Here is a 23,872-nt window from a genome sequence, read left to right as displayed (position 1 = left end):
CACTGTGGAGAAGTGCCCACCTTTTTATCCCTTGAAAGGCCCTCAAGGCAACCAGACCATTAAGTAGCTCCTCCCACATTTTTCCTGCTCTTTTCTGAGCTTGCTTGGTGAAGATTTTGAAAGTATAGAGAGATGGTTTTCTGTAGTGGGGATATTGCAACAATTGCTCACCTAACATGGAAGCACTTACTAACTAAAGAAAAATAGAAAGAACTCCTGTTAGGTGAACACCTGATGCTCAAATGCAATCCATCCCTAAATATTATACCATGTACTTCCAGAGTTGTTGTTTATTTCACAGAACTTCAAACTCAAAAGGTAAGCACTTACAAGCTTGAAGCTGTATTTCTATGAGGTTTCAAGGAATCTGAAATTCAAAACTGCAATGTTCAGCCAAAGGGTCTGCATCCCTGTTCATGTCTGAGGCTGTTACTGTTATGGGCACTGTGGAAGAAGTGCTCGCCTTTTTATCCCTTGAAAGGCCCTGAAGGCACCAAACCATTAAGAAGCTCCTCCCACATTTTTCCCGCTCTTTTCTGAGCTTGCTTGGTGAAGATTTTGAAAGTATAGAGAGATGGTTTTCTGTAGTGGGGATATTGCAACAATTGCTCACCTAACATGGAAGCACTTACTAACTAAAGAAAAATAGAAAGAACTCCTGTTAGGTGAGCACCTGATGTTCAAATGCAACCCATCCCTAAATATTATACCATGTACTTCCAGAGTTGTTGTTTATTTCACAGAACTTCAAACTCAAAAGGTAAGCACTTATAACCATGAAGCTGTATTTCTATGAGGTTTCAAGACATCTGAAATTCAAAACTGCAATGTTCAGCCAGTTGGCCTGCATCACTGTTGTCATCCGAGGCCGTTCCTGCTATGGGCACTGTGGAGAAGTGCCCACCTTTTTATCCCTTGAAAGGCCCTCAAGGCACCAGACCATTAAGTAGCTCCTCCCACATTTTTCCTGCTCTTTTCTGAGCTTGCTTGGTGAAGATTTTGAAAGTATAGAGAGATGGTTTTCTGTAGTGGGGATATTGCAACAATTGCTCACCTAACATGGAAGCACTTACTAACTAAAGAAAAATAGAAAGAACTCCTGTTAGGTGAACACCTGATGCTCAAATGCAATCCATCCCTAAATATTATACCATGTACTTCCAGAGTTGTTTATTTCACAGAACTTCAAACTCAAAAGGTAAGCACTTACAAGCTTGAAGCTGTATTTCTATGAGGTTTCAAGGCATCTGAAATTCAAAACTGCAATGTTCAGCCAAAGGGTCTGCATCCCTGTTCTTGTCAGAGGCTGTTTCTGGTATGGGCACTGTGGAATAAGTGCTCGCCTTTTTATCCCTTGAAAGGCCCTGAAGGCACCAAACCATTAAGTAGCTCCTCCCACATTTTTCCCGCTCTTTTTTGAGCTTACCTGGTGAAGATTTTGAAAGTATAGAGAGATGGTTTTCTGTAGTGGGGATATTGCAACAATTGCTCACCTAACATGGAAGCACTTACTAACTAAAGAAAAATAGAAAGAACTCCTGTTAGGTGAACACCTGATGCTCAAATGCAATCCACCCCTAAATATTATACCATGTACTTCCAGAGTTGTTGTTTATTTCACAGAACTTCAAACTCAAAAGGTAAGCACTTACAAGCTTGAAGCTGTATTTCTATGAGGTTTCAAGACATCTGAAATTCAAAACTGCAATGTTCAGCCAAAGGGTCTGCATCCCTGTTCTTGTCTGAGGCTGTTCCTGGTATGGGCACTGTGGAAGAAGTTCTAGCCTTTTTATCCCTTGAAAGTCCCTGAAGGCACCAAACCATTAAGAAGCTCCTCCCACATTTTTCCCGCTCTTTTCTGAGCTTGCTTGGTGAAGATTTTGAAAGTATAGAGAGATGGTTTTCTGTAGTGGAGATATTGCAACAATTGCTCACCTAACATGGAAGCACTTACTAACTAAAGAAAAATAGAAAGAACTCCTGTTAGGTGAGCACCTGATGCTCAAATGCAATTATTCTCTAAATATTATAACATACACTTCCAGAGCTGTTGTTTAGTTAACAGAACTTCAACCTCAATAGGTAAGCACTTACAAGCTTGAAGCTGTATTTCTATGAGGTTTCAAGACATCTGAAATTCAAAACTGCAATGTTCAGCCAGTTGGCCTGCATCACTGTTCTCATCCGAGGCCGTTCCTGCTATGGGCACTGTGGAAGAAGTGCCCACCTTTTTATCCCTTGAAAGGCCCTCAAGGCACCAAACCATTAAGTAGCTCCTCCCACATTTTTCCCGCTCTTTTCTGAGCTTGCTTGGTGAAGATTTTGAAAGTATAGAGAGATGGTTTTCTGTAGTGGGGATATTGCAACAATTGCTCACCTAACATGGAAGCACTTACTAACTAAAGAAAAATAGAAAGAACTCCTGTTAGGTGAGCACCTGATGTTCAAATGCAATCCATCCTAAATATTATAACATACACTTCCAAAGTTGCTGTTTAGTTCACAGAACTTCAACCTCAAAAGGTAAGCACTTATAACCATGAAGCTGTATTTCTATGAGGTTTCAAGATATCTGAAATTCAAAACTGCAATGTTCAGCCAGTTGGCCTGCATCACTGTTCTCATCCGAGGCCGTTCCTGCTATGGGCACTGTGGAAGAAGTGCTCGCCTTTTTATCCCTTGAAAGGCCCTGAAGGCACCAAACCATTAAGAAGCTCCTCCCACATTTTTCCCGCTCTTTTCTGAGCTTGCTTGGTGAAGATTTTGAAAGTAAAGAGATGGTTTTCTGTAGTGGAGATATTGCAACAATTGCTCACCTAACATGGAAGCACTTACTAACTAAAGAAAAATAGAAAGAACTCCTGTTAGGTGAGCACCTGATGTTCAAATGCAACCCATCCCTAAATATTATACCATGTACTTCCAGAGTTGTTGTTTATTTCACAGAACTTCAAACTCAAAAGGTAAGCACTTACAACCATGAAGCTGTATTTCTATGAGGTTTCAAGATATCTGAAATTCAAAACTGCAATGTTCAGCCAGTTGGCCTGCATCACTGTTCTCATCCGAGGCCGTTCCTGCTATGGGCACTGTGGAAGAAGTGCCCACCTTTTTATCCCTTGAAAGGCCCTCAAGGCACCAAACCATTAAGTAGCTCCTCCCACATTTTTCCCGCTCTTTTCCGAGCTTGCTTGGTGAAGATTTTGAAAGTATAGAGAGATGGTTTTCTGTAGTGGGGATATTGCAACAATTGCTCACCTAACATAGAAGCACTTACTAACTAAAGAAAAATAGAAATAACTCCTGTTAGGTGAACACCTGATGCTCAAATGCAATCCATCCCTAAATAGTATACCATGTACTTCCAGAGTTGTTGTTTATTTCACAGAACTTCAAACTCAAAAGGTAAGCACTTATAACCATGAAGCTGTATTTCTATGAGTTTTCAAGACATCTGAAATTCAAAACTGCAATGTTCAGCCAGTTGGCCTGCATCGCTGTTTTCATCCGAGGCCGTTACTGTTATGGGCACTGTGGAAGAAGTGCTCGCCTTTTTATCCCTTGAAAGGCCCTGAAGGCACCAAACCATTAAGAAGCTCCTCCCACATTTTTCCCGCTCTTTTCCGAGCTTGCTTGGTGAAGATTTTGAAAGTATAGAGAGATGGTTTTCTGTAGTGGGGATATTGCAACAATTGCTCACCTAACATAGAAGCACTTACTAACTAAAGAAAAATAGAAAGAACTCCTGTTAGGTGAACACCTGATGCTCAAATGCAATCCATCCCTAAATATTATACCAAGTACTTCCAGAGTTGTTGTTTATTTCACAGAACTTCAAACTCAAAAGGTAAGCACTTACAAGCTTGAAGCTGTATTTCAATGAGGTTTCAAGACATCTGAAATTCAAAACTGCAATGTTCAGCCAAAGGGTCTGCATCCCTGTTCTTGTCTGAGGCTGTTCCTGGTATGGGCACTGTGGAAGAAGTTCTAGCCTTTTTATCCCTTGAAAGTCCCTGAAGGCACCAAACCATTAAGAAGCTCCTCCCACATTTTTAAGCACTTATAACCATGAAGCTTGCTTGTCATCCGAGGCCGTTCCTGCTATGGGCACTGTGGAGAAGTGCCCACCTTTTTATCCCTTGAAAGGCCCTCAAGGAACCAGACCATTAAGTAGCTCCTCCCACATTTTTCCCGCTCTTTTCTGAGCTTGCTTGGTGAAGATTTTGAAAGTATAGAGAGACGGTTTTCTGTAGTGGGGATATTGCAACAATTGCTCACCTAACATGGAAGCACTTACTAACTAAAGAAAAATAGAAAGAACTCCTGTTAGGTGAGCACCTGATGTTCAAATGCAATCCATCCTAAATATTATAACATACACTTCCAAAATTGCTGTTTAGTTCACAGAACTTCAACCTCAAAAGGGAAGCACTTACACATATATAAAACGCAGGTGCCAACCTTGAAGCTGTATTTCTGTGAGGTTCCAAGACATCTGAAATTCAAAACTGCAATGTTCAGCCAGTGGGTCTGCATCCCTGTTCTTGTCTGAGGCTGGTATGGGCACTGTGGAATAAGTGCTCGCCTTTTTATCCGTTGAAAGGCCCCGAAGGCACCAAACCATTAAGTAGCTCCTCCCACATTTTTCCCGCTCTTTTCTGAGCTTGCTTGGTGAAGATTTTGAAAGTATAGAGGGATGGTTTTCTGCAGTGGAGATATTGCAACAATTGCTCACCTAACATGGAAGCACTTACTAACTAAAGAAAAATAGAAAGAACTCCTGTTAGGTGAGCACCTGATGCTCAAATGCAATTATTCTCTAAATAGTATACCATGTACTTCCAGAGTTGTTGTTTATTTCACAGAACTTCAAACTCAATAGGTAAGCACTTACAAGCTTGAAGCTGTATTTCTATGAGGTTTCAAGACATCTGAAATTCAAAACTGCAATGTTCAGCCAGTTGGCCTGCATCACTGTTGTCATCCGAGGCCGTTCCTGCTATGGGCACTGTGGAGAAGTGCCCACCTTTTTATCCCTTGAAAGGCCCTCAAGGCACCAGACCATTAAGTAGCTCCTCCCACATTTTTCCCGCTCTTTTCTGAGCTTGCTTGGTGAAGATTTTGAAAGTATAGAGAGATGGTTTTCTGTAGTGGGGATATTGCAACAATTGCTCACCTAACATGGAAGCACTTACTAACTAAAGAAAAATAGAAAGAACTCCTGTTAGGTGAACACCTGATGCTCAAATGCAATCCATCCCTAAATATTATACCATGTACTTCCAGAGTTGTTGTTTATTTCACAGAACTTCAAACTCAAAAGGTAAGCACTTACAAGCTTGAAGCTGTATTTCTATGAGGTTTCAAGGAATCTGAAATTCAAAACTGCAATGTTCAGCCAAAGGGTCTGCATCCCTGTTCATGTCTGAGGCTGTTACTGTTATGGGCACTGTGGAAGAAGTGCTCGCCTTTTTATCCCTTGAAAGGCCCTGAAGGCACCAAACCATTAAGAAGCTCCTCCCACATTTTTCCCGCTCTTTTCTGAGCTTGCTTGGTGAAGATTTTGAAAGTAAAGAGATGGTTTTCTGTAGTGGAGATATTGCAACAATTGCTCACCTAACATGGAAGCACTTACTAACTAAAGAAAAATAGAAATAACTCCTGTTAGGTGAGCACCTGATGTTCAAATGCAACCCATCCCTAAATATTATACCATGTACTTCCAGAGTTGTTGTTTATTTCACAGAACTTCAAACTCAAAAGGTAAGCACTTACAACCATGAAGCTGTACTTCTATGAGGTTTCAAGATATCTGAAATTCAAAACTGCAATGTTCAGCCAGTTGGCCTGCATCACTGTTCTCATCCGAGGCCGTTCCTGCTATGGACACTGTGGAAGAAGTGCCCACCTTTTTATCCCTTGAAAGGCCCTCAAGGCACCAGACCATTAAGTAGCTCCTCCCACATTTTTCCCGCTCTTTTCTGAGCTTGCTTGGTGAAGATTTTGAAAGTATAGAGAGATGGTTTTCTGTAGTGGGGATATTGCAACAATTGCTCACCTAACATAGAAGCACTTACTAACTAAAGAAAAATAGAAAGAACTCCTGTTAGGTGAACACCTGATGCTCAAATGCAATCCATCCCTAAATAGTATACCATGTACTTCCAGAGTTATTGTTTATTTCACAGAACTTCAAACTCAAAAGGTAAGCACTTATAACCATGAAGCTGTATTTCTATGAGGTTTCAAGACATCTGAAATTCAAAACTGCAATGTTCAGCCAGTTGGCCTGCATCGCTGTTGTCATCCGAGGCCGTTACTGTTATGGGCACTGTGGAAGAAGTGCTCGCCTTTTTATCCCTTGAAAGGCCCTGAAGGCACCAAACCATTAAGGAGTCCTCCCACATTTTTCCCGCTCTTTTCTGAGCTTGCTTGGTGAAGATTTTGAAAGTAAAGAGATGGTTTTCTGTAGTGGAGATATTGCAACAATTGCTCACCTAACATGGAAGCACTTACTAACTAAAGAAAAATAGAAAGAACTCCTGTTAGGTGAGCACCTGATGTTCAAATGCAACCCATCCCTAAATATTATACCATGTACTTCCAGAGTTGTTGTTTATTTCACAGAACTTCAAACTCAAAAGGTAAGCACTTACAACCATGAAGCTGTATTTCTATGAGGTTTCAAGATATCTGAAATTCAAAACTGCAATGTTCAGCCAGTTGGCCTGCATCACTGTTCTCATCCAAGGCCGTTCCTGCTATGGGCACTGTGGAGAAGTGCCCACCTTTTTATCCCTTGAAAGGCCCTCAAGGCAACCAGACCATTAAGTAGCTCCTCCCACATTTTTCCTGCTCTTTTCTGAGCTTGCTTGGTGAAGATTTTGAAAGTATAGAGAGATGGTTTTCTGTAGTGGGGATATTGCAACAATTGCTCACCTAACATAGAAGCACTTACTAACTAAAGAAAAATAGAAAGAACTCCTGTTAGGTGAACACCTGATGCTCAAATGCAATCCATCCCTAAATAATATACCATGTACTTCCAGAGTTGTTGTTTATTTCACAGAACTTCAAACTCAAAAGGTAAGCACTTATAACCATGAAGCTGTATTTCTATGAGGTTTCAAGACATCTGAAATTCAAAACTGCAATGTTCAGCCAGTTGGCCTGCATCACTGTTGTCATCCGAGGCCGTTCCTGCTATGGGCACTGTGGAGAAGTGCCCACCTTTTTATCCCTTGAAAGGCCCTCAAGGCACCAGACCATTAAGTAGCTCCTCCCACATTTTTCCTGCTCTTTTCTGAGCTTGCTTGGTGAAGATTTTGAAAGTATAGAGAGATGGTTTTCTGTAGTGGGGATATTGCAACAATTGCTCACCTAACATGGAAGCACTTACTAACTAAAGAAAAATAGAAAGAACTCCTGTTAGGTGAACACCTGATGCTCAAATGCAATCCATCCCTAAATATTATACCATGTACTTCCAGAGTTGTTTATTTCACAGAACTTCAAACTCAAAAGGTAAGCACTTACAAGCTTGAAGCTGTATTTCTATGAGGTTTCAAGGCATCTGAAATTCAAAACTGCAATGTTCAGCCAAAGGGTCTGCATCCCTGTTCTTGTCAGAGGCTGTTTCGGGTATGGGCACTGTGGAATAAGTGCTCGCCTTTTTATCCCTTGAAAGGCCATGAAGGCACCAAACCATTAAGTAGCTCCTCCCACATTTTTCCCGCTCTTTTTTGAGCTTACCTGGTGAAGATTTTGAAAGTATAGAGAGATGGTTTTCTGTAGTGGGGATATTGCAACAATTGCTCACCTAACATGGAAGCACTTACTAACTAAAGAAAAATAGAAAGAACTCCTGTTAGGTGAACACCTGATGCTCAAATGCAATCCACCCCTAAATATTATACCATGTACTTCCAGAGTTGTTGTTTATTTCACAGAACTTCAAACTCAAAAGGTAAGCACTTACAAGCTTGAAGCTGTATTTCTATGAGGTTTCAAGACATCTGAAATTCAAAACTGCAATGTTCAGCCAAAGGGTCTGCATCCCTGTTCTTGTCTGAGGCTGTTCCTGGTATGGGCACTGTGGAAGAAGTTCTAGCCTTTTTATCCCTTGAAAGTCCCTGAAGGCACCAAACCATTAAGAAGCTCCTCCCACATTTTTCCCGCTCTTTTCTGAGCTTGCTTGGTGAAGATTTTGAAAGTATAGAGAGATGGTTTTCTGTAGTGGAGATATTGCAACAATTGCTCACCTAACATGGAAGCAGTTACTAACTAAAGAAAAATAGAAAGAACTCCTGTTAGGTGAGCACCTGATGCTCAAATGCAATTATTCTCTAAATATTATAACATACACTTCCAGAGCTGTTGTTTAGTTAACAGAACTTCAACCTCAATAGGTAAGCACTTACAAGCTTGAAGCTGTATTTCTATGAGGTTTCAAGACATCTGAAATTCAAAACTGCAATGTTCAGCCAGTTGGCCTGCATCACTGTTCTCATCCGAGGCCGTTCCTGCTATGGGCACTGTGGAAGAAGTGCCCACCTTTTTATCCCTTGAAAGGCCCTCAAGGCACCAAACCATTAAGTAGCTCCTCCCACATTTTTCCCGCTCTTTTCTGAGCTTGCTTGGTGAAGATTTTGAAAGTATAGAGAGATGGTTTTCTGTAGTGGGGATATTGCAACAATTGCTCACCTAACATGGAAGCACTTACTAACTAAAGAAAAATAGAAAGAACTCCTGTTAGGTGAGCACCTGATGTTCAAATGCAATCCATCCTAAATATTATAACATACACTTCCAAAGTTGCTGTTTAGTTCACAGAACTTCAACCTCAAAAGGTAAGCACTTATAACCATGAAGCTGTATTTCTATGAGGTTTCAAGATATCTGAAATTCAAAACTGCAATGTTCAGCCAGTTGGCCTGCATCACTGTTCTCATCCGAGGCCGTTCCTGCTATGGGCACTGTGGAAGAAGTGCTCGCCTTTTTATCCCTTGAAAGGCCCTGAAGGCACCAAACCATTAAGAAGCTCCTCCCACATTTTTCCCGCTCTTTTCTGAGCTTGCTTGGTGAAGATTTTGAAAGTAAAGAGATGGTTTTCTGTAGTGGAGATATTGCAACAATTGCTCACCTAACATGGAAGCACTTACTAACTAAAGAAAAATAGAAAGAACTCCTGTTAGGTGAGCACCTGATGTTCAAATGCAACCCATCCCTAAATATTATACCATGTACTTCCAGAGTTGTTGTTTATTTCACAGAACTTCAAACTCAAAAGGTAAGCACTTACAACCATGAAGCTGTATTTCTATGAGGTTTCAAGATATCTGAAATTCAAAACTGCAATGTTCAGCCAGTTGGCCTGCATCACTGTTCTCATCCGAGGCCGTTCCTGCTATGGGCACTGTGGAAGAAGTGCCCACCTTTTTATCCCTTGAAAGACCCTCAAGGCACCAAACCATTAAGTAGCTCCTCCCACATTTTTCCCGCTCTTTTCCGAGCTTGCTTGGTGAAGATTTTGAAAGTATAGAGAGATGGTTTTCTGTAGTGGGGATATTGCAACAATTGCTCACCTAACATAGAAGCACTTACTAACTAAAGAAAAATAGAAATAACTCCTGTTAGGTGAACACCTGATGCTCAAATGCAATCCATCCCTAAATAGTATACCATGTACTTCCAGAGTTGTTGTTTATTTCACAGAACTTCAAACTCAAAAGGTAAGCACTTATAACCATGAAGCTGTATTTCTATGAGGTTTCAAGACATCTGAAATTCAAAACTGCAATGTTCAGCCAGTTGGCCTGCATCGCTGTTGTCATCCGAGGCCGTTACTGTTATGGGCACTGTGGAAGAAGTGCTCGCCTTTTTATCCCTTGAAAGGCCCTGAAGGCACCAAACCATTAAGGAGTCCTCCCACATTTTTCCCGCTCTTTTCTGAGCTTGCTTGGTGAAGATTTTGAAAGTAAAGAGATGGTTTTCTGTAGTGGAGATATTGCAACAATTGCTCACCTAACATGGAAGCACTTACTAACTAAAGAAAAATAGAAAGAACTCCTGTTAGGTGAGCACCTGATGTTCAAATGCAACCCATCCCTAAATATTATACCATGTACTTCCAGAGTTGTTGTTTATTTCACAGAACTTCAAACTCAAAAGGTAAGCACTTACAACCATGAAGCTGTATTTCTATGAGGTTTCAAGATATCTGAAATTCAAAACTGCAATGTTCAGCCAGTTGGCCTGCATCACTGTTCTCATCCAAGGCCGTTCCTGCTATGGGCACTGTGGAGAAGTGCCCACCTTTTTATCCCTTGAAAGGCCCTCAAGGCAACCAGACCATTAAGTAGCTCCTCCCACATTTTTCCTGCTCTTTTCTGAGCTTGCTTGGTGAAGATTTTGAAAGTATAGAGAGATGGTTTTCTGTAGTGGGGATATTGCAACAATTGCTCACCTAACATAGAAGCACTTACTAACTAAAGAAAAATAGAAAGAACTCCTGTTAGGTGAACACCTGATGCTCAAATGCAATCCATCCCTAAATAATATACCATGTACTTCCAGAGTTGTTGTTTATTTCACAGAACTTCAAACTCAAAAGGTAAGCACTTATAACCATGAAGCTGTATTTCTATGAGGTTTCAAGACATCTGAAATTCAAAACTGCAATGTTCAGCCAGTTGGCCTGCATCACTGTTGTCATCCGAGGCCGTTCCTGCTATGGGCACTGTGGAGAAGTGCCCACCTTTTTATCCCTTGAAAGGCCCTCAAGGCACCAGACCATTAAGTAGCTCCTCCCACATTTTTCCTGCTCTTTTCTGAGCTTGCTTGGTGAAGATTTTGAAAGTATAGAGAGATGGTTTTCTGTAGTGGGGATATTGCAACAATTGCTCACCTAACATGGAAGCACTTACTAACTAAAGAAAAATAGAAAGAACTCCTGTTAGGTGAACACCTGATGCTCAAATGCAATCCATCCCTAAATATTATACCATGTACTTCCAGAGTTGTTTATTTCACAGAACTTCAAACTCAAAAGGTAAGCACTTACAAGCTTGAAGCTGTATTTCTATGAGGTTTCAAGGCATCTGAAATTCAAAACTGCAATGTTCAGCCAAAGGGTCTGCATCCCTGTTCTTGTCAGAGGCTGTTTCGGGTATGGGCACTGTGGAATAAGTGCTCGCCTTTTTATCCCTTGAAAGGCCATGAAGGCACCAAACCATTAAGTAGCTCCTCCCACATTTTTCCCGCTCTTTTTTGAGCTTACCTGGTGAAGATTTTGAAAGTATAGAGAGATGGTTTTCTGTAGTGGGGATATTGCAACAATTGCTCACCTAACATGGAAGCACTTACTAACTAAAGAAAAATAGAAAGAACTCCTGTTAGGTGAACACCTGATGCTCAAATGCAATCCACCCCTAAATATTATACCATGTACTTCCAGAGTTGTTGTTTATTTCACAGAACTTCAAACTCAAAAGGTAAGCACTTACAAGCTTGAAGCTGTATTTCTATGAGGTTTCAAGACATCTGAAATTCAAAACTGCAATGTTCAGCCAAAGGGTCTGCATCCCTGTTCTTGTCTGAGGCTGTTCCTGGTATGGGCACTGTGGAAGAAGTTCTAGCCTTTTTATCCCTTGAAAGTCCCTGAAGGCACCAAACCATTAAGAAGCTCCTCCCACATTTTTCCCGCTCTTTTCTGAGCTTGCTTGGTGAAGATTTTGAAAGTATAGAGAGATGGTTTTCTGTAGTGGAGATATTGCAACAATTGCTCACCTAACATGGAAGCAGTTACTAACTAAAGAAAAATAGAAAGAACTCCTGTTAGGTGAGCACCTGATGCTCAAATGCAATTATTCTCTAAATATTATAACATACACTTCCAGAGCTGTTGTTTAGTTAACAGAACTTCAACCTCAATAGGTAAGCACTTACAAGCTTGAAGCTGTATTTCTATGAGGTTTCAAGACATCTGAAATTCAAAACTGCAATGTTCAGCCAGTTGGCCTGCATCACTGTTCTCATCCGAGGCCGTTCCTGCTATGGGCACTGTGGAAGAAGTGCCCACCTTTTTATCCCTTGAAAGGCCCTCAAGGCACCAAACCATTAAGTAGCTCCTCCCACATTTTTCCCGCTCTTTTCTGAGCTTGCTTGGTGAAGATTTTGAAAGTATAGAGAGATGGTTTTCTGTAGTGGGGATATTGCAACAATTGCTCACCTAACATGGAAGCACTTACTAACTAAAGAAAAATAGAAAGAACTCCTGTTAGGTGAGCACCTGATGTTCAAATGCAATCCATCCTAAATATTATAACATACACTTCCAAAGTTGCTGTTTAGTTCACAGAACTTCAACCTCAAAAGGTAAGCACTTATAACCATGAAGCTGTATTTCTATGAGGTTTCAAGATATCTGAAATTCAAAACTGCAATGTTCAGCCAGTTGGCCTGCATCACTGTTCTCATCCGAGGCCGTTCCTGCTATGGGCACTGTGGAAGAAGTGCTCGCCTTTTTATCCCTTGAAAGGCCCTGAAGGCACCAAACCATTAAGAAGCTCCTCCCACATTTTTCCCGCTCTTTTCTGAGCTTGCTTGGTGAAGATTTTGAAAGTAAAGAGATGGTTTTCTGTAGTGGAGATATTGCAACAATTGCTCACCTAACATGGAAGCACTTACTAACTAAAGAAAAATAGAAAGAACTCCTGTTAGGTGAGCACCTGATGTTCAAATGCAACCCATCCCTAAATATTATACCATGTACTTCCAGAGTTGTTGTTTATTTCACAGAACTTCAAACTCAAAAGGTAAGCACTTACAACCATGAAGCTGTATTTCTATGAGGTTTCAAGATATCTGAAATTCAAAACTGCAATGTTCAGCCAGTTGGCCTGCATCACTGTTCTCATCCGAGGCCGTTCCTGCTATGGGCACTGTGGAAGAAGTGCCCACCTTTTTATCCCTTGAAAGACCCTCAAGGCACCAAACCATTAAGTAGCTCCTCCCACATTTTTCCCGCTCTTTTCCGAGCTTGCTTGGTGAAGATTTTGAAAGTATAGAGAGATGGTTTTCTGTAGTGGGGATATTGCAACAATTGCTCACCTAACATAGAAGCACTTACTAACTAAAGAAAAATAGAAATAACTCCTGTTAGGTGAACACCTGATGCTCAAATGCAATCCATCCCTAAATAGTATACCATGTACTTCCAGAGTTGTTGTTTATTTCACAGAACTTCAAACTCAAAAGGTAAGCACTTATAACCATGAAGCTGTATTTCTATGAGTTTTCAAGACATCTGAAATTCAAAACTGCAATGTTCAGCCAGTTTGCCTGCATCGCTGTTGTCATCCGAGGCCGTTACTGTTATGGGCACTGTGGAAGAAGTGCTCGCCTTTTTATCCCTTGAAAGGCCCTGAAGGCATCAAACCATTAAGAAGCTCCTCCCACATTTTTCCCGCTCTTTTCCGAGCTTGCTTGGTGAAGATTTTGAAAGTATAGAGAGATGGTTTTCTGTAGTGGGGATAGTGCAACAATTGCTCACCTAACATAGAAGCACTTACTAACTAAAGAAAAATAGAAAGAACTCCTGTTAGGTGAACACCTGATGCTCAAATGCAATCCATCCCTAAATAGTATACCATGTACTTCCAGAGTTGTTGTTTATTTCACAGAACTTCAAACTCAAAAGGTAAGCACTTATAACCATGAAGCTGTATTTCTATGAGGTTTCAAGACATCTGAAATTCAAAACTGCAATGTTCAGCCAGTTGGCCTGCATCACTGTTGTCATCCGAGGCCGTTCCTGCTATGGGCACTGTGGAGAAGTGCCCACCTTTTTATCCCTTGAAAGGCCCTCAAGGCACCAGACCATTAAGTAGCTCCTCCCACATTTTCCCGCTCTTTTCTGAGCTTGCTTGGTGAAGATTTTGAAAGTATAGAGAGATGGTTTTCTGTAGTGGGGATATTGCAACAATTGCTCAACTAACATAGAAGCACTTACTAACTAAAGAAAAATAGAAAGAACTCCTGTTAGGTGAACACCTGATGCTCAAATGCAATCCATCCCTAAATAGTATACCATGTACTTCCAGAGTTATTGTTTATTTCACAGAACTTCAAACTCAAAAGGTAAGCACTTATAACCATGAAGCTGTATTTCTATGAGGTTTCAAGACATCTGAAATTCAAAACTGCAATGTTCAGCCAGTTGGCCTGCATCGCTGTTGTCATCCGAGGCCGTTACTGTTATGGGCACTGTGGAAGAAGTGCTCGCCTTTTTATCCCTTGAAAGGCCCTGAAGGCACCAAACCATTAAGAAGCTCCTCCCACATTTTTCCCGCTCTTTTCTGAGCTTGCTTGGTGAAGATTTTGAAAGTAAAGAGATGGTTTTCTGTAGTGGAGATATTGCAACAATTGCTCACCTAACATGGAAGCACTTACTAACTAAAGAAAAATAGAAAGAACTCCTGTTAGGTGAGCACCTGATGTTCAAATGCAACCCATCCCTAAATATTATACCATGTACTTCCAGAGTTGTTGTTTATTTCACAGAACTTCAAACTCAAAAGGTAAGCACTTACAACCATGAAGCTGTATTTCTATGAGGTTTCAAGATATCTGAAATTCAAAACTGCAATGTTCAGCCAGTTGGCCTGCATCACTGTTCTCATCCGAGGCCGTTCCTGCTATGGACACTGTGGAAGAAGTGCCCACCTTTTTATCCCTTGAAAGGCCCTCAAGGCACCAGACCATTAAGTAGCTCCTGCCACATTTTTCCCGCTCTTTTCTGAGCTTGCTTGGTGAAGATTTTGAAAGTATAGAGAGATGGTTTTCTGTAGTGGGGATATTGCAACAATTGCTCACCTAACATAGAAGCACTTACTAACTAAAGAAAAATAGAAAGAACTCCTGTTAGGTGAACACCTGATGCTCAAATGCAATCCATCCCTAAATAGTATACCATGTACTTCCAGAGTTATTGTTTATTTCACAGAACTTCAAACTCAAAAGGTAAGCACTTATAACCATGAAGCTGTATTTCTATGAGGTTTCAAGACATCTGAAATTCAAAACTGCAATGTTCAGCCAGTTGGCCTGCATCGCTGTTGTCATCCGAGGCCGTTACTGTTATGGGCACTGTGGAAGAAGTGCTCGCCTTTTTATCCCTTGAAAGGCCCTGAAGGCACCAAACCATTAAGGAGTCCTCCCACATTTTTCCCGCTCTTTTCTGAGCTTGCTTGGTGAAGATTTTGAAAGTAAAGAGATGGTTTTCTGTAGTGGAGATATTGCAACAATTGCTCACCTAACATGGAAGCACTTACTAACTAAAGAAAAATAGAAAGAACTCCTGTTAGGTGAGCACCTGATGTTCAAATGCAACCCATCCCTAAATATTATACCATGTACTTCCAGAGTTGTTGTTTATTTCACAGAACTTCAAACTCAAAAGGTAAGCACTTACAACCATGAAGCTGTATTTCTATGAGGTTTCAAGATATCTGAAATTCAAAACTGCAATGTTCAGCCAGTTGGCCTGCATCACTGTTCTCATCCAAGGCCGTTCCTGCTATGGGCACTGTGGAGAAGTGCCCACCTTTTTATCCCTTGAAAGGCCCTCAAGGCAACCAGACCATTAAGTAGCTCCTCCCACATTTTTCCTGCTCTTTTCTGAGCTTGCTTGGTGAAGATTTTGAAAGTATAGAGAGATGGTTTTCTGTAGTGGGGATATTGCAACAATTGCTCACCTAACATAGAAGCACTTACTAACTAAAGAAAAATAGAAAGAACTCCTGTTAGGTGAACACCTGATGCTCAAATGCAATCCATCCCTAAATAATATACCATGTACTTCCAGAGTTGTTGTTTATTTCACAGAACTTCAAACTCAAAAGGTAAGCACTTATAACCATGAAGCTGTATTTCTATGAGGTTTCAAGACATCTGAAATTCAAAACTGCAATGTTCAGCCAGTTGGCCTGCATCACTGTTGTCATCCGAGGCCGTTCCTGCTATGGGCACTGTGGAGAAGTGCCCACCTTTTTATCCCTTGAAAGGCCCTCAAGGCACCAGACCATTAAGTAGCTCCTCCCACATTTTTCCTGCTCTTTTCTGAGCTTGCTTGGTGAAGATTTTGAAAGTATAGAGAGATGGTTTTCTGTAGTGGGGATATTGCAACAATTGCTCACCTAACATGGAAGCACTTACTAACTAAAGAAAAATAGAAAGAACTCCTGTTAGGTGAACACCTGATGCTCAAATGCAATCCATCCCTAAATATTATACCATGTACTTCCAGAGTTGTTTATTTCACAGAACTTCAAACTCAAAAGGTAAGCACTTACAAGCTTGAAGCTGTATTTCTATGAGGTTTCAAGGCATCTGAAATTCAAAACTGCAATGTTCAGCCAAAGGGTCTGCATCCCTGTTCTTGTCAGAGGCTGTTTCGGGTATGGGCACTGTGGAATAAGTGCTCGCCTTTTTATCCCTTGAAAGGCCCTGAAGGCACCAAACCATTAAGTAGCTCCTCCCACATTTTTCCCGCTCTTTTTTGAGCTTACCTGGTGAAGATTTTGAAAGTATAGAGAGATGGTTTTCTGTAGTGGGGATATTGCAACAATTGCTCACCTAACATGGAAGCACTTACTAACTAAAGAAAAATAGAAAGAACTCCTGTTAGGTGAACACCTGATGCTCAAATGCAATCCACCCCTAAATATTATACCATGTACTTCCAGAGTTGTTGTTTATTTCACAGAACTTCAAACTCAAAAGGTAAGCACTTACAAGCTTGAAGCTGTATTTCTATGAGGTTTCAAGACATCTGAAATTCAAAACTGCAATGTTCAGCCAAAGGGTCTGCATCCCTGTTCTTGTCTGAGGCTGTTCCTGGTATGGGCACTGTGGAAGAAGTTCTAGCCTTTTTATCCCTTGAAAGTCCCTGAAGGCACCAAACCATTAAGAAGCTCCTCCCACATTTTTCCCGCTCTTTTCTGAGCTTGCTTGGTGAAGATTTTGAAAGTATAGAGAGATGGTTTTCTGTAGTGGAGATATTGCAACAATTGCTCACCTAACATGGAAGCACTTACTAACTAAAGAAAAATAGAAAGAACTCCTGTTAGGTGAGCACCTGATGCTCAAATGCAATTATTCTCTAAATATTATAACATACACTTCCAGAGCTGTTGTTTAGTTAACAGAACTTCAACCTCAATAGGTAAGCACTTACAAGCTTGAAGCTGTATTTCTATGAGGTTTCAAGACATCTGAAATTCAAAACTGCAATGTTCAGCCAGTTGGCCTGCATCACTGTTCTCATCCGAGGCCGTTCCTGCTATGGGCACTGTGGAAGAAGTGCCCACCTTTTTATCCCTTGAAAGGCCCTCAAGGCACCAAACCATTAAGTAGCTCCTCCCACATTTTTCCCGCTCTTTTCTGAGCTTGCTTGGTGAAGATTTTGAAAGTATAGAGAGATGGTTTTCTGTAGTGGGGATATTGCAACAATTGCTCACCTAACATGGAAGCACTTACTAACTAAAGAAAAATAGAAAGAACTCCTGTTAGGTGAGCACCTGATGTTCAAATGCAATCCATCCTAAATATTATAACATACACTTCCAAAGTTGCTGTTTAGTTCACAGAACTTCAACCTCAAAAGGTAAGCACTTATAACCATGAAGCTGTATTTCTATGAGGTTTCAAGATATCTGAAATTCAAAACTGCAATGTTCAGCCAGTTGGCCTGCATCACTGTTCTCATCCGAGGCCGTTCCTGCTATGGGCACTGTGGAAGAAGTGCTCGCCTTTTTATCCCTTGAAAGGCCCTGAAGGCACCAAACCATTAAGAAGCTCCTCCCACATTTTTCCCGCTCTTTTCTGAGCTTGCTTGGTGAAGATTTTGAATGTAAAGAGATGGTTTTCTGTAGTGGAGATATTGCAACAATTGCTCACCTAACATGGAAGCACTTACTAACTAAAGAAAAATAGAAAGAACTCCTGTTAGGTGAGCACCTGATGTTCAAATGCAACCCATCCCTAAATATTATACCATGTACTTCCAGAGTTGTTGTTTATTTCACAGAACTTCAAACTCAAAAGGTAAGCACTTACAACCATGAAGCTGTATTTCTATGAGGTTTCAAGATATCTGAAATTCAAAACTGCAATGTTCAGCCAGTTGGCCTGCATCACTGTTCTCATCCGAGGCCGTTCCTGCTATGGGCACTGTGGAAGAAGTGCCCACCTTTTTATCCCTTGAAAGACCCTCAAGGCACCAAACCATTAAGTAGCTCCTCCCACATTTTTCCCGCTCTTTTCCGAGCTTGCTTGGTGAAGATTTTGAAAGTATAGAGAGATGGTTTTCTGTAGTGGGGATATTGCAACAATTGCTCACCTAACATAGAAGCACTTACTAACTAAAGAAAAATAGAAATAACTCCTGTTAGGTGAACACCTGATGCTCAAATGCAATCCATCCCTAAATAGTATACCATGTACTTCCAGAGTTGTTGTTTATTTCACAGAACTTCAAACTCAAAAGGTAAGCACTTATAACCATGAAGCTGTATTTCTATGAGTTTTCAAGACATCTGAAATTCAAAACTGCAATGTTCAGCCAGTTTGCCTGCATCGCTGTTGTCATCCGAGGCCGTTACTGTTATGGGCACTGTGGAAGAAGTGCTCGCCTTTTTATCCCTTGAAAGGCCCTGAAGGCATCAAACCATTAAGAAGCTCCTCCCACATTTTTCCCGCTCTTTTCCGAGCTTGCTTGGTGAAGATTTTGAAAGTATAGAGAGATGGTTTTCTGTAGTGGGGATAGTGCAACAATTGCTCACCTAACATAGAAGCACTTACTAACTAAAGAAAAATAGAAAGAACTCCTGTTAGGTGAACACCTGATGCTCAAATGCAATCCATCCCTAAATAGTATACCATGTACTTCCAGAGTTGTTGTTTATTTCACAGAACTTCAAACTCAAAAGGTAAGCACTTATAACCATGAAGCTGTATTTCTATGAGGTTTCAAGACATCTGAAATTCAAAACTGCAATGTTCAGCCAGTTGGCCTGCATCACTGTTGTCATCCGAGGCCGTTCCTGCTATGGGCACTGTGGAGAAGTGCCCACCTTTTTATCCCTTGAAAGGCCCTCAAGGCACCAGACCATTAAGTAGCTCCTCCCACATTTTCCCGCTCTTTTCTGAGCTTGCTTGGTGAAGATTTTGAAAGTATAGAGAGATGGTTTTCTGTAGTGGGGATATTGCAACAATTGCTCAACTAACATAGAAGCACTTACTAACTAAAGAAAAATAGAAAGAACTCCTGTTAGGTGAACACCTGATGCTCAAATGCAATCCATCCCTAAATAGTATACCATGTACTTCCAGAGTTATTGTTTATTTCACAGAACTTCAAACTCAAAAGGTAAGCACTTATAACCATGAAGCTGTATTTCTATGAGGTTTCAAGACATCTGAAATTCAAAACTGCAATGTTCAGCCAGTTGGCCTGCATCGCTGTTGTCATCCGAGGCCGTTACTGTTATGGGCACTGTGGAAGAAGTGCTCGCCTTTTTATCCCTTGAAAGGCCCTGAAGGCACCAAACCATTAAGAAGCTCCTCCCACATTTTTCCCGCTCTTTTCTGAGCTTGCTTGGTGAAGATTTTGAAAGTAAAGAGATGGTTTTCTGTAGTGGAGATATTGCAACAATTGCTCACCTAACATGGAAGCACTTACTAACTAAAGAAAAATAGAAAGAACTCCTGTTAGGTGAGCACCTGATGTTCAAATGCAACCCATCCCTAAATATTATACCATGTACTTCCAGAGTTGTTGTTTATTTCACAGAACTTCAAACTCAAAAGGTAAGCACTTACAACCATGAAGCTGTATTTCTATGAGGTTTCAAGACATCTGAAATTCAAAACTGCAATGTTCAGCCAGTTGGCCTGCATCACTGTTGTCATCCGAGGCCGTTCCTGCTATGGGCACTGTGGAGAAGTGCCCACCTTTTTATCCCTTGAAAGGCCCTCAAGGCACCAGACCATTAAGTAGCTCCTCCCACATTTTTCCCGCTCTTTTCTGAGCTTGCTTGGTGAAGATTTTGAAAGTATAGAGAGATGGTTTTCTGTAGTGGGGATATTGCAACAATTGCTCACCTAACATAGAAGCACTTACTAACTAAAGAAAAATAGAAAGAACTCCTGTTAGGTGAACACCTGATGCTCAAATGCAATCCATCCCTAAATAGTATACCATGTACTTCCAGAGTTATTGTTTATTTCACAGAACTTCAAACTCAAAAGGTAAGCACTTATAACCATGAAGCTGTATTTCTATGAGGTTTCAAGACATCTGAAATTCAAAACTGCAATGTTCAGCCAGTTGGCCTGCATCACTGTTGTCATCCGAGGCCGTTCCTGCTATGGGCACTGTGGAGAAGTGCCCACCTTTTTATCCCTTGAAAGGCCCTCAAGGCACCAGACCATTAAGTAGCTCCTCCCACATTTTTCCCGCTCTTTTCTGAGCTTGCTTGGTGAAGATTTTGAAAGTATAGAGAGATGGTTTTCTGTAGTGGGGATATTGCAACAATTGCTCACCTAACATGGAAGCACTTACTAACTAAAGAAAAATAGAAAGAACTCCTGTTAGGTGAACACCTGATGCTCAAATGCAATCCATCCCTAAATATTATACCATGTACTTCCAGAGTTGTTTATTTCACAGAACTTCAAACTCAAAAGGTAAGCACTTACAAGCTTGAAGCTGTATTTCTATGAGGTTTCAAGGCATCTGAAATTCAAAACTGCAATGTTCAGCCAAAGGGTCTGCATCCCTGTTCTTGTCAGAGGCTGTTTCTGGTATGGGCACTGTGGAATAAGTGCTCGCCTTTTTATCCCTTGAAAGGCCCTGAAGGCACCAAACCATTAAGTAGCTCCTCCCACATTTTTCCCGCTCTTTTTTGAGCTTGCCTGGTGAAGATTTTGAAAGTATAGAGAGATGGTTTTCTGTAGTGGGGATATTGCAACAATTGCTCACCTAACATGGAAGCACTTACTAACTAAAGAAAAATAGAAAGAACTCCTGTTAGGTGAACACCTGATGCTCAAATGCAATCCATCCCTAAATATTATACCATGTACTTCCAGAGTTGTTGTTTATTTCACAGAACTTCAAACTCAAAAGGTAAGCACTTACAAGCTTGAAGCTGTATTTCTATGAGGTTTCAAGACATCTGAAATTCAAAACTGCAATGTTCAGCCAAAGGGTCTGCATCCCTGTTCTTGTCTGAGGCTGTTCCTGGTATGGGCACTGTGGAAGAAGTTCTAGCCTTTTTATCCCTTGAAAGTCCCTGAAGGCACCAAACCATTAAGAAGCTCCTCCCACATTTTTCCCGCTCTTTTCTGAGCTTGCTTGGTGAAGATTTTGAAAGTATAGAGAGATGGTTTTCTGTAGTGGAGATATTGCAACAATTGCTCACCTAACATGGAAGCACTTACTAACTAAAGAAAAATAGAAAGAACTCCTGTTAGGTGAGCACCTGATGCTCAAATGCAATTATTCTCTAAATATTATAACATACACTTCCAGAGCTGTTGTTTAGTTAACAGAACTTCAACCTCAATAGGTAAGCACTTACAAGCTTGAAGCTGTATTTCTATGAGGTTTCAAGACATCTGAAATTCAAAACTGCAATGTTCAGCCAGTTGGCCTGCATCACTGTTCTCATCCGAGGCCGTTCCTGCTATGGGCACTGTGGAAGAAGTGCCCACCTTTTTATCCCTTGAAAGGCCCTCAAGGCACCAAACCATTAAGTAGCTCCTCCCACATTTTTCCCGCTCTTTTCTGAGCTTGCTTGGTGAAGATTTTGAAAGTATAGAGAGATGGTTTTCTGTAGTGGGGATATTGCAACAATTGCTCACCTAACATGGAAGCACTTACTAACTAAAGAAAAATAGAAAGAACTCCTGTTAGGTGAGCACCTGATGTTCAAATGCAATCCATCCTAAATATTATAACATACACTTCCAAAGTTGCTGTTTAGTTCACAGAACTTCAACCTCAAAAGGTAAGCACTTATAACCATGAAGCTGTATTTCTATGAGGTTTCAAGATATCTGAAATTCAAAACTGCAATGTTCAGCCAGTTGGCCTGCATCACTGTTCTCATCCGAGGCCGTTCCTGCTATGGGCACTGTGGAAGAAGTGCTCGCCTTTTTATCCCTTGAAAGGCCCTGAAGGCACCAAACCATTAAGAAGCTCCTCCCACATTTTTCTCGCTCTTTTCTGAGCTTGCTTGGTGAAGATTTTGAAAGTAAAGAGATGGTTTTCTGTAGTGGAGATATTGCAACAATTGCTCACCTAACATGGAAGCACTTACTAACTAAAGAAAAATAGAAAGAACTCCTGTTAGGTGAGCACCTGATGTTCAAATGCAACCCATCCCTAAATATTATACCATGTACTTCCAGAGTTGTTGTTTATTTCACAGAACTTCAAACTCAAAAGGTAAGCACTTACAACCATGAAGCTGTATTTCTATGAGGTTTCAAGATATCTGAAATTCAAAACTGCGATGTTCAGCCAGTTGGCCTGCATCACTGTTCTCATCCGAGGCCGTTCCTGCTATGGGCACTGTGGAAGAAGTGCCCACCTTTTTATCCCTTGAAAGACCCTCAAGGCACCAAACCATTAAGTAGCTCCTCCCACATTTTTCCCGCTCTTTTCCGAGCTTGCTTGGTGAAGATTTTGAAAGTATAGAGAGATGGTTTTCTGTAGTGGGGATATTGCAACAATTGCTCACCTAACATAGAAGCACTTACTAACTAAAGAAAAATAGAAATAACTCCTGTTAGGTGAACACCTGATGCTCAAATGCAATCCATCCCTAAATAGTATACCATGTACTTCCAGAGTTGTTGTTTATTTCACAGAACTTCAAACTCAAAAGGTAAGCACTTATAACCATGAAGCTGTATTTCTATGAGTTTTCAAGACATCTGAAATTCAAAACTGCAATGTTCAGCCAGTTGGCCTGCATCGCTGTTGTCATCCGAGGCCGTTACTGTTATGGGCACTGTGGAAGAAGTGCTCGCCTTTTTATCCCTTGAAAGGCCCTGAAGGCACCAAACCATTAAGAAGCTCCTCCCACATTTTTCCCGCTCTTTTCCGAGCTTGCTTGGTGAAGATTTTGAAAGTATAGAGAGATGGTTTTCTGTAGTGGGGATAGTGCAACAATTGCTCACCTAACATAGAAGCACTTACTAACTAAAGAAAAATAGAAAGAACTCCTGTTAGGTGAACACCTGATGCTCAAATGCAATCCATCCCTAAATAGTATACCATGTACTTCCAGAGTTGTTGTTTATTTCACAGAACTTCAAACTCAAAAGGTAAGCACTTATAACCATGAAGCTGTATTTCTATGAGGTTTCAAGACATCTGAAATTCAAAACTGCAATGTTCAGCCAGTTGGCCTGCATCACTGTTGTCATCCGAGGCCGTTCCTGCTATGGGCACTGTGGAGAAGTGCCCACCTTTTTATCCCTTGAAAGGCCCTCAAGGCACCAGACCATTAAGTAGCTCCTCCCACATTTTTCCCGCTCTTTTCTGAGCTTGCTTGGTGAAGATTTTGAAAGTATAGAGAGATGGTTTTCTGTAGTGGGGATATTGCAACAATTGCTCACCTAACATAGAAGCACTTACTAACTAAAGAAAAATAGAAAGAACTCCTGTTAGGTGAACACCTGATGCTCAAATGTAATCCATCCCTAAATAGTATACCATGTACTTCCAGAGTTATTGTTTATTTCACAGAACTTCAAACTCAAAAGGTAAGCACTTATAACCATGAAGCTGTATTTCTAT

Source organism: Ambystoma mexicanum, chromosome 7q (assembly GCF_040938575.1).
Source record: "Ambystoma mexicanum isolate Mex_15411 chromosome 7q, UKY_AmexF1_1, whole genome shotgun sequence".
NCBI classification, from domain to species: Eukaryota; Metazoa; Chordata; class Amphibia; order Caudata; family Ambystomatidae; genus Ambystoma; species Ambystoma mexicanum.
This window is presented reverse-complemented; position numbering follows the sequence as displayed.